The following is a 10,697-nucleotide window of genomic DNA, read 5'->3' as shown; positions in this document are numbered from 1 at the left end:
CTAATTCCCCAATATTTCCCTGCCAGCCAAAAGTCCTGAGCAGGATTTTTTATAGTTATATTGATGCCCACACAAGGATTCGGTTTACTTAAGCAATGACCCCACCGGTCTCCGTGTAATTTAGGTCTCTTGCATCCTTCCGGTGACCACTTTATTTCTAGATATTGGTCTCCAGGTGCGGACCACTCAGAGGCCCATGTTTCGCAGCCCCAATATGCACAGTAATAATGACCTGGAGAGTTACAGTATACTTTACCAGGGTTTGATGCTGGACATATATAAATTGGTTTACATATATCCGCCTCATATTTATGATCTTCTTCAGTAATTAGGTCATGCAAACTCACATTGAAACTAATTGGGCCCGGTGTAGCTTGTGCTTGGATTGGATTATTTGGATAGTTTATGTTTGTTATTGTCCAGTTCATAGGTTCATGAGGGTTTCCATTTGCTTGGGTTATTATCAATAACAAAACTAACGGTATACCAGGAAAAAGGGTGTCTGTCAATTTTGCCAATTTAAGTATATTTTTACCAGTCCTGGGGAAGTTCGGCCATTGCTGCCTTTGCGTCCCATTGTTCTGGGTCTTTTCTCCACATTTTGTTCCTCCTCTGCCTTGCCCGTCGGCTCGGTTGCTTCGAGTCACGGGGTGTACCATCTTCTCGGCAGCAAGGGAATTCTTCAGGAGAACAGCTGTTTCGGGATTTCTGCCTGTTTATACAGGCTTCCCACTTTGCAGCTTTAACTAATGGGGCAAAGCAAGACACGGTTAGTACTTCCCTCCTGCACTTTATAGCCAAGATTTCAGCCACAAAGGGGACTGGTTTGTTGGAGTGGTAACAATAATATTGAGGGTTTATTCCTTTGGCAAAAATCTCCCACCACTCATGGCATTCCCGAATAATTTCTTGTTTAGACTCTAATTGTTTTAATTTCCACTCACTGAGAGTTCTTTGGATTTTCCAACACTGTGTGCAAACTCCTATTGGAGGGTATCCATATTCACAGTGTGTCCACCATTTATCCTGACATACCTTACACCTAAAACAAGCAAATGGATAACAATTGCAGTTCAAATTATTACATCTAATTCGTATATCTAGAGTACATATATTATTTACATCAGCATATCTTCTATATTCACTATTGTGTGGTTGCATATGTTTAGCAATTTCCTTCAACACACTTTGTATGCTTCCATATATAATAGATAAAAAGAGAAATAATTATAGCAAATATAAACAGCAATACACACTTTATACCAAAAGGTAATGCAACAAAAAAATCAAATAAAGTCTCTATCATTACGTTATCTTTTCAGGGTTATCTTGGTGTCACCTGGAGTACTGATTACTTTCCAGTGGGGTCTCGTCACTGGGCCTTTAAGGCGACTAGCATGAGTCCATCCACGCTCAGCAGTTCGGACAGCTGTTTCTGTTGTAAGCAAAACAAGATAAGGTCCCTCCCAATTGGGTTTTAGGGTTTCTTCCTTCCACACTTTGATCAATATCCAATCCCCAGGTTTAACATTGTGAATTTTTAAGTCCAACGGGGGTCGTTGCACAATCAGTCCATGTTCCCAAAGCTTGTTACGATGTTCTGCTAATTGTGAAACATATTCATTAATTACACGGTCTCGAATTAAAACATTTGTTTGTGGACTTTCAATTCTATAAGACATTCCATACACCATTTCAAACGCTGATATTCCTATGTCTGCTCAGGGTCTGGTTCTGAGAATTAATAGTGCCATGGGTAGGCACTTAATCCATGATAATTTGGTTTCTATTATTAATTTAGTCAAAATAGCTTTGATTTCTCCATTTATCCTTTCAACTTTTCCCGAACTTTGTGGATGCCATGGTGTATGGTATTCCCACTTAATACCCAAGCTTTCTGTTAGATCTCTAACAATTTTTGACACAAAGTGTGTTCCTCTGTCCGAGTCGATTACTTCAGGTACTCCATATCGAGGTATAATGTGTTCAAGTAACACTTTAGTAACTTGGTTAGCAGTTGCCCTGGAGGTAGGAAAAGCCTCAACATAATGTGTTAAATGATCCACCATTACTAATAAATATTTGTAACGCCCTACCCTAGGTAGTTCAGTAAAGTCCACTTGTATGTGTGAGAAAGGTCTGTACGCTGGGGAACGTCCTCCAAGAGGTTTTTGTCTCATGTTGCTTCGATTAACCTTTTGACAGGTCTCACAGGCTGCCGTGACTGTCTTTGCTATGTTATATACGCCTATACAGGCAAACTGTTGTTTGAAATGATCAACTAACGCCTGGGTTCCCCAGTGTGTTTTACTGTGTATTTTTTAAAATATTTCGAGTGCTATGCCCTTCGGCAAGACTTCTCTCCCATCTGGCAATATGTACTTCCCATCTTGTTCCTTAGCTCCCATTTGTTCTAGTTTTTCCTTTTCTGCAGACTCAAAACTCAAATCTTTACTAACAGGTACTTGTTGCATAGTCAAAATCATACTATAATTGCCTGCCACCCGTTTTGCTTCTGTATCAGCTGCATTATTTCCCCTAACTTGATAACTTGTACCTCGCTGGTGTCCCTTTATATGTACAACTGCTATTTTATTTGGCATTTTCAATGCCCCCAGAACTCGCCGAATTAATTCCGGGTGTATCAGTTCTTTTCCCTGTGAGTTAACAAATCCTCTTTCCTCCCATATTTTTCCAAAAGTGTGTACTACTCCGAATGCATAGCGTGAGTCTGTATATATAGTTCCATCCTTTCCCTTCAGTGACACTAATGCTTTCTACAATGCATACAACTCACAGGCTTGAGCCGACCAGCTGGCACTCGGGGCCTGATTCTATTGTCTTAAATTCTCCTTTTTCCAACTTAACGATGGCATATCCGGACAATCGTTTACCTTCCACTATTCGTGATGACCCATCTATAAATAATATTTCTCCACATTGTAGTTCTTCTTCTTCTAAATCTGGCCTAATGCGTGTCTGTTGTTCAATTGTTTGAAAACAATTGTGCAATAGTTCATTACCTTCTCCTGGGTACAAAAATTCAGCGGGGTTAAACGCTCCAATAGTTTTCAAAGATAGCTTAGGGGATTCTATAAGTATTCCCTCATACTTTAATAATCGGCTATCTGTAAGCCATTTTTCTGCTTTTTGTTGTAACACTCCCCTGATGTTATGAGGCGCATATAAGACAACTTCTCCATTAAAGGTAATGCGATTCGTTTCCTCAAGTAATAAGGCAGCAGCAACAATGATTTGTAAACAACTCGGCCAACCCCTGCTCACAGGGTCCAACAGCTTTGATAGGTATGCCACCGGTTTCTTTTGTCCGGCCCATTCCTGAGTTAATACTCCGAATGCCGTTCCTTCATGTATGTTAACAAATAAATGGAATGGCCGCTTTAAATCTGGGAGACTTAAAACCGGTGCTTGACTTAGCTCCCTTTTGAGACTGGCAAACTGCTCTTGATCCTGAGGAGTCCACTTGGGTATTTTGTCTCTAGACAGTTGTTCATATAAGAATTTAACTTTAAAGCTGTAGTTCTCTATCCATTGCCTACAATACCCAAATAGCCCTAATGCCTGCCGAATTTGCCTCTTAGTGACAGGCATAGGTAATTCCAGAATTCCTTTAATACGCTCTGGATCTAATATCTTCTGGCCGTTAAATAGATAATGTCCCAGATATTTCACTTTTTCCTCCACAAATTGTAACTTTTCTTGTGATACCCGTAGGCCCTTTTGTGCAAGAAAGTTTAAAAGTCGAATGCTTTCTTTCCTTACATCCTCCTTATTATTCCCTGCTATGAGCAGATCATCTACATACTGTAACAGCACGTTCCCTGTTTGTACCTGGTATTCTTTTAAGAGCTCTTCCAGGGCCTGTCCAAACAGATTAGGGGACTCAGTGAACCCTTGGGGAAGCACAGTCCATCTCAATTGCTGTCTACGGCCTGTCTCTATGTCTTCCCATTCAAAGGCAAAATAATCACGGCATTCTTCTGCCAGTGGACAGGCCCAAAAGGCATCCTTCAAATCAACCACACTATACCAGGAGTTATGGGGTCCTAGCTTGCTTAACAGTGTGTATGGATTTGCTACTACAGGGAACCGGGTGATAGTTCTCTTGTTTATTTCTCTTAAATCATGTACAAGCCGATATTTCCCATTTGGTTTCTTTACAGGCAAAATGGGGGTGTTAAAGGGTGACATACAAGGCTCTAAGATTCCTTGTGTTAACAATCGATCAATTTCTGGTTTTAATTCTCTCCGTCCTTCTAGGGATATGGGATATTGCCTTACCCTCACAGATATGTGGGGTTCGGAAATTTGGATTTTAATCGGTGGAATTTCCAGTCTACTAATTGTGTCCGGAGAGTACCAGACATCGGGGTTAATTTGTTTTTGATCATCCACGGTCAAAGGATAAGCGGACACTGTTAGCTCTTGATTTTTTACTTTAATTTCTAATTGCAATTCAACAATTAAATCTCGTCCTAACAGATTAAATTCTGCTTCAGGGACGAGCAAGAGTTCACCCATTCCAAATTTATTTTCAGTTTCGAATACCACATTTTTGATTTTGTTTACTTTAAAGGGTTCTCCTTTTGCCCCAATTACTTGTACCTTTTCAGGGGACACTTTACATCCCTCAGGTAGTTGCTTAATGGCTGATTTCTCAGCCCCAGTGTCTACTAAAAAGGTGAACTCTTGTTTATGGGGACCTATTTTTAATTTTATCAAGGGCTCATGATGACTCCGGTCCCCTAAGATATAGAGCCCCTGACTCTCCTATTCCGTTTTCAATATTTCCTCATCCCTGATCCTTTCTCTGCAATTCTTTTTTATATGTCCCTTCTTTCCACAGTAAAAACAATATCTCTGTTCCTTTTCTACTACTACGTTCCCTTGTTTCGTCCTAGCAGATCTGTGTTCACCAGTTCGCCCTTTGCGATCCTCTCTGACCGCTGCTACCATCATTTTTACTTGTCGCTTGCTGCTCTCTTCTTCCCGCCTTACGTAGACTTTCTGAGCTTCCCTCAATAATTCATCCAACCCTCTATTCTGCCAGTCTTCTAACTTTTCAATCTTCTTTCTGATATCTTCCCATGATTTTGCCACAAACTGAGTTTTGAGGAGCGCTTGCCCTAAAGGGTCGTCTGGATTTACCCCAGAGTACAGCTGAAGGGCTTTCCTCAGTCGTTCCAGCCACTCAGTAGGGCTTTCATCTTTCTTTTGCATTTCATTAAATGCTTTATTGATATTTTGGCCCCGGGGTACTGCTCCTCTAATTCCCTGAATTACTATAGTTCTCAGGTCCTGCATATGAGTTCTATGCACCGGATCCTGATTATCCCAATTAGGTCTTTGGAGTGGCCATTTAATATCTGCTTGAGGTCCCTGGGCATGTTGAGCATCCCACAGTCTCATTCCTGCTCGTCTAATCATATCTCTTTCCTCGGTAGTAAATAATTGACCAAGGATAGATTGCATCTCATCCCAAGTATAAAGGTTTGGTCCCAAAAATTGATCTAGTCTTTCTGCCACTCCGAGTGGGTCCTCAATTAAGTTTCCCATCTCGGTTCTTTTAAAATCTCGTAGGTCAGTCGAGTTTAAGGGTACGGAAATATATCCAATCACAGGTTGAGGTCCCCCCATGGGTATTTCCCTTAGGGGGTACATCTGAGCTGCCCCTTTTTGACTTCTAGTTACACGTCTAGGAGGAGGGGGAGACCCTTATTCCGATTCTGGTGGGGGAGTGGGCGCTCTGGGGACCTCTGGAGGGGCTGCGGGAACAGGAGGAGGAATGTAAGGAGAGGGGGTTAGAAGGGTTTCATCTAACTCTTCCTTCTTTTTCTTTTGTTTAGTTTTTATTTCATTCAGCGGATAAAGTCTAGCTCCCGGTCTTTCTAGCCACACTTCCGCATATTGACTCTCCTCCGGGTTAAGGAGTTTTTTATTATTAAACCAGAGGTTTAATTGCTGTCTTACCCAATCTTCTTCTGAGCCATAGACTGGCCAAAAGACATTTTTAGAAATCTTCTTCCCTCCCCATATCTTAGTACAATATTCTATCATTTTCTGCTTATCTTTCCCTAGGGTTCCAGGGAAATATCTCCAATTGTCTAAGATATATGCCAGAGGGGTATTCTTAGGTACAGTGGGTACCCTTCCCATGGGAGTCGAAGGCTTGCTGCCCTTCGCCCCCATCTTCTGGAATATCCTCAAACACACACTCACTCGCTCCCCCTTGTTCCTGGCCCAGTCCCTCGCGGGAGATGGGAAACGCAGTACTTAAGGGTCCACACTCGCTTGGTTCAGTATATCGAACCTCTCACTCGTTATATTCCACGAAACCCAATCCCGCCCGAACGGCAAACCCGCAAACAAATTCGCAATATACTTACGCGTCCTGCGTCTTCGTCTGGACTCCTGTGCACAGAATTTTATGGGATTTTACCGGTTTCTCCTTTGCTCATTATTCTAGAATTTAGGTTCGTCGATAAGGCTGGGGTAAGCTGTTGGTCGCGGGGCCGCAAAATGTCGCGGGGCGCCTCCCTGGAGGACCAAAGCCCACCGTTCCTTATCCGAGTCACGGCACCAGAAATTGTTATAAATTGAGACCACAACGGATCATAATCCAATTAAAATTTTATTAATTATAGCAAGTAGAATATGAGCAAAAACAGCGCTGGACGACAGGGGAGTCTGCACTCCGCCAACTGCCGTGCTGATAAGTTCAAACAGCCCTCTTTTTATACATCTTTACTTCCGTGTTCATGAGGTAGTGGAGGCACTCTGCGCATGCTTCAGTTGTTGTTAGGGGGTCGTTTTCTGCCTCCTGGTGGTCGTTGAGGCCGAAGTAAGAAGTCTTCCTCTTTTGACCCCTCTACTCCTATGTCCTTATAAGGAGTGGTTTGTCTTATTTCTGCCAGTTCCTGGAACATCTTGCAGTTATCTTATGTTAGCATAAGCGGTCTCTGGTTTAGTTGGTGTAAGCGTTTGCGGTTATCTTATCTCGCGTAAGCTGTGTCCGGTGGCTATTTGCATAAGCGGTTTCATTCTTTTTGTTGCCTAACCTTTATTTTGGGCTTAACATGTATCTTAATAAACAATATCCTAGTTTATAGTTTCTCACATAAACCAAGCTGATATAATCCTCATCAGCTGTGGGAAATGAGAACACATCCATTATGCTGAATCAAGTGCACCAACTATGATTTACCAATAATGTTAAGACCCCAAGAAAGATGCTCTTCCCCCTCAACTGTATCTCTCCTGCTCCTTTCATGCCAGGCAGCTAAACCTGCCGTCTTCAAGACTGTCTGGTGTGTTACATCCAGAGCACCAGGGTCACTTTCCCCATTCCAGCAGCCACCCTCCAAGCACAGTGCTGTGGGCCTTGGTCCAGCACTGCAAACAGTCTCCTGTCCCCAAAAAGGTATGTGCTCAGTAAGAAGCAGGGAACCCTCTGACTCTGCTAGAGTATGAAAGGGGAATAAAAGGCTAAACCAGAAAAGCACACACCCAGGAAATGGGACATTTAAGAATCACAATCCCAACCCTGGACATTTGCATGCAGCATGACAGTGTTTGACAATGGCAGGGTTTTCCTCGGGTGATGCGGATGCTGCCAAGGCATCCACACTGTGCCTTAATGTTACCAGCCTGCACAAAGGGGAGAAAACACCACAGCACCTGTGTGTAAGACCACCAGCACTAACACCACTGTGTTGTTAGGGGTGTCCCCTAACCCCCCCCAAGGCTGGCAGTCAAATGCATCAGGAGACCTCATCGGGGGAGTCTCAGCAAAGGAGACAAGAGCTGTCACTATACAGTGCCCACTGACCTTCAGCAGCAATCTGCCAGCTCCACATGAGAATGAGCAAGTGCTCCCTTCTCGCGGAGGGGAGGCAGGGCAACCGGGATATGTCCCCACCCGTACGAGCAAAACTCAGTTAGTGGAGAAATGGTAATTTTTTTCTTACCCCAGGGAGCTCTCACAATGGCACAGGAGTGCTGCTGCAAAAACCAGACAGACCACGTTCACATCAGAAGAGGGAGCAGCTTCAGGGCCTCCAGCAGCCTTGGGGATGAACTACTGACCTCAACAGGCCAGCTCAGGTTTCCAAGTTCTCTTTCCCCAGCGCCGAGGAGAGCTTCCGGTGCAGCAGGATAGGGTCTCCTCTCCTGACACCTCTGCCTCGCCTACGACCGTAGAGCAAGAATGTAAACAACTACTGCAAACCTTACACCTGCTCTTTTACAGGTTTCAAACCAAACGTAACTATTAAACAGCATTTCTCTCAAAGTACAATCTGTTTGGAGCACAGTCTAGACTTGGCTGTCTGGGACTCCTTACTCAATATGAACCTCGGGGAAGTGAACAGGACACACCAGGGTCTAAACTGGCAGCTTCCCGCAGCCTGTACAGGCATTTTGAACAGGGTCCATGAAGTCTGTCTAACCAGCATGATGTGTGCAACAGAATCACAAAGAAACAGGCATTTAAAGTGATATCTGTTGGATTAATTATCTGTGTAATTAGCCTCCCCTCTGTGGAGACAGGCTTTGTTACTGCTGCCTGAAACTTCCCCAGGTGATTTTCTTTGTAACCATCTTTCTCCAAGCATAAGAAGGGGAGGAGTGGGTAGGATATAATTGAAATGCCTGCTCATAAAAAGAGACAGGAATAAAGTCTAGAGGCCATTAGGCAGATGAAGGGAAATAAATGGCAGCAGGTCAGAGAACCCCAACCACCATGGTGAAACCCCAACAGGTCACATGCATCAGTCCTTGTAAATTCAGTAACCATGGCAGGCCTGCACAAGGGATGGGGTATAATTCAGATTTTTACACTTCCCCCAATTAGATCAGAGCATCCTGGTCACTCTCCTCACCTCCCCAGTTTGCAAGCCTGAGCTGACAAGGGTGTAGTCAACTGCTTTGACTCAAACAGCCGTGCAACAAGACAGCAATGGTGTTTCTACTTGAGCCACTGCAGCCTATTCTGCTGGGCAGAAAAATTCTGAGCTAATGCTTGGGACAAAGAGAAAACCAGGATCATGGGATTAACTGCGCTCTGCTGATCAATGGCCAAATAGAGGTACATCCTCAGAAATCCACCTCCCTGCTATATACACAGAAAAAGAGAGAGGAGGAAGGAATCAAGGCATTAATTTCTGGTGTCAGGAAAAAAGTAATGTAATGATGGAGCTGTATAGCAACTCCAGCATAAATCCAACCAGTACCTAAGCAAGCATTTGTATTGCAAAGCGATCCCAGTAGCTTTTCCATATTGTGCCACAACATCCAGACTTAATTTTTCATAGGTCATGGCAACAGGAAGGGTTCAAAATCAGGTAGTGGAAAGGCAGTTTTTGAGAATGATGATCAGGATTGCGAAAAATCAACTGCCTCCAAACCCAGCTTATTATCTTCACTCTGCACAGACATGCCAAGTCCTTGACAGAGCCATGTGAGCTGGAACCTGCTCTTCCTCACAAATCACCAGCATGCTGGATTACTGCATCCCAGCAGTGCTCCTGGGAGGTAGTAAGGGGCAAACTGGTATCCCAAAGCTTTGAAGTAAATATCCACCTACCATCTTAAATGCTGCCACTGTGGTATTGCCAGGCCAGCAGGCCCAGAGCTCCCCATTCTGCTCAGGCGGTGGTGCCATGTGCCCCAGCAGTGTCACAGCTCACGCTCTGCCCACAGCTCTGCAGTGTGGGGAACAGTCTTTGGCAGAGAGGCAAAGTAACCCAGAGACAAGTACCTTCAAACTGCTGCAATAGGGTTTACCAGAGGTTGACCAACCGTACCCAAAGGTACAACTTTCAGAGAACCTGTTGCACAAGTGTAATGTATTGCCTAATTTGCAGAACTTGACTGCATGCATTACAGTGCAAGGCCAGAAGTTTTAGGACTGGCAAGCAGGACCAAAAGAACATTATGGTATTAGGTTATGTATTACGATTACATTACTTATTGTAATTTAATGAATTCCCTAAGAGACTGCAAACATAGAACCTCCCATGCTGCTTCCACAGTAAATTTGGGGACTTTAACTGTTGCAAAATTTTATTCAGAAAAAGCTGTTATCTCAGGAGAGAGGATGACAAAGTGCCTTGCAGCCTGGTTGCACTAGCACAGCCAAACAGAAATCAGCCATTCATACCACATCACACGGAACAGGTTGGGGAAAACACTTTATGGCTCCTTCCCAGCTTGTAAATGAACCCACTGCTAGAGATGAATGGCCATCCATTATTTAATAAGCTTGTCATCAAAGAGCCTGCAGCTGCACTGCAGTTACCTGGCCAGCACTGTTACCCATGATGCTGAAAGCCCAATGAGGAAAAGGAATGAAGAGCATTTCCTAGGTCTTTGAGGCATACTACCCAAATTGAAACATGACCACCCAGATGGGAGCACAGGATCATCAGACAGGGGAATCCCTTGAGCACAGGTCTTCAGCCAACACTGGTAAGCAGGGGCTTACAAACGCTACACTGCAACTCCACTCACCAGCTTCAGAGCCTTGTACAGAATAATCTCTGCCATCTCCTCTCCCAACTTGCTCCAGCACTCCTACAACCAGGCCTCTTCCAGTCCTATCCACTTGTCCTCAACTATGTGCATTAGGTGCCTGCAGGAACATTGGGATAAGACCCCAACAAACTGGCCCATTACCT

General features: G+C 43.9%; 1 long non-coding RNA gene across 1 annotated transcript; it reads left to right on the top strand.

Annotated features, from left to right (window-relative positions):
• Positions 1-629: 629 nt before the first annotated feature.
• LOC133209097 (uncharacterized) lies at positions 630-2,100 on the top strand. The gene is made up of 2 exons (XR_009724593.1): positions 630-769; positions 1,323-2,100. It is a non-coding gene; the product is annotated as an uncharacterized LOC133209097 (long non-coding RNA).
• Positions 2,101-10,697: the final 8,597 nt, after the last annotated feature.

Source organism: Neopsephotus bourkii, unplaced genomic scaffold, assembly GCF_033783945.1.
Source record: "Neopsephotus bourkii isolate Nb327-2 ecotype Australia unplaced genomic scaffold, CSIRO-AGI_Nbou_v1 NB_44, whole genome shotgun sequence".
In the NCBI taxonomy this organism is placed as follows: Eukaryota; Metazoa; Chordata; class Aves; order Psittaciformes; family Psittacidae; genus Neopsephotus; species Neopsephotus bourkii.
The sequence above is the reverse complement of the archived record's forward strand: the minus strand, read 5'-3'. Positions and strand labels throughout refer to the sequence as shown.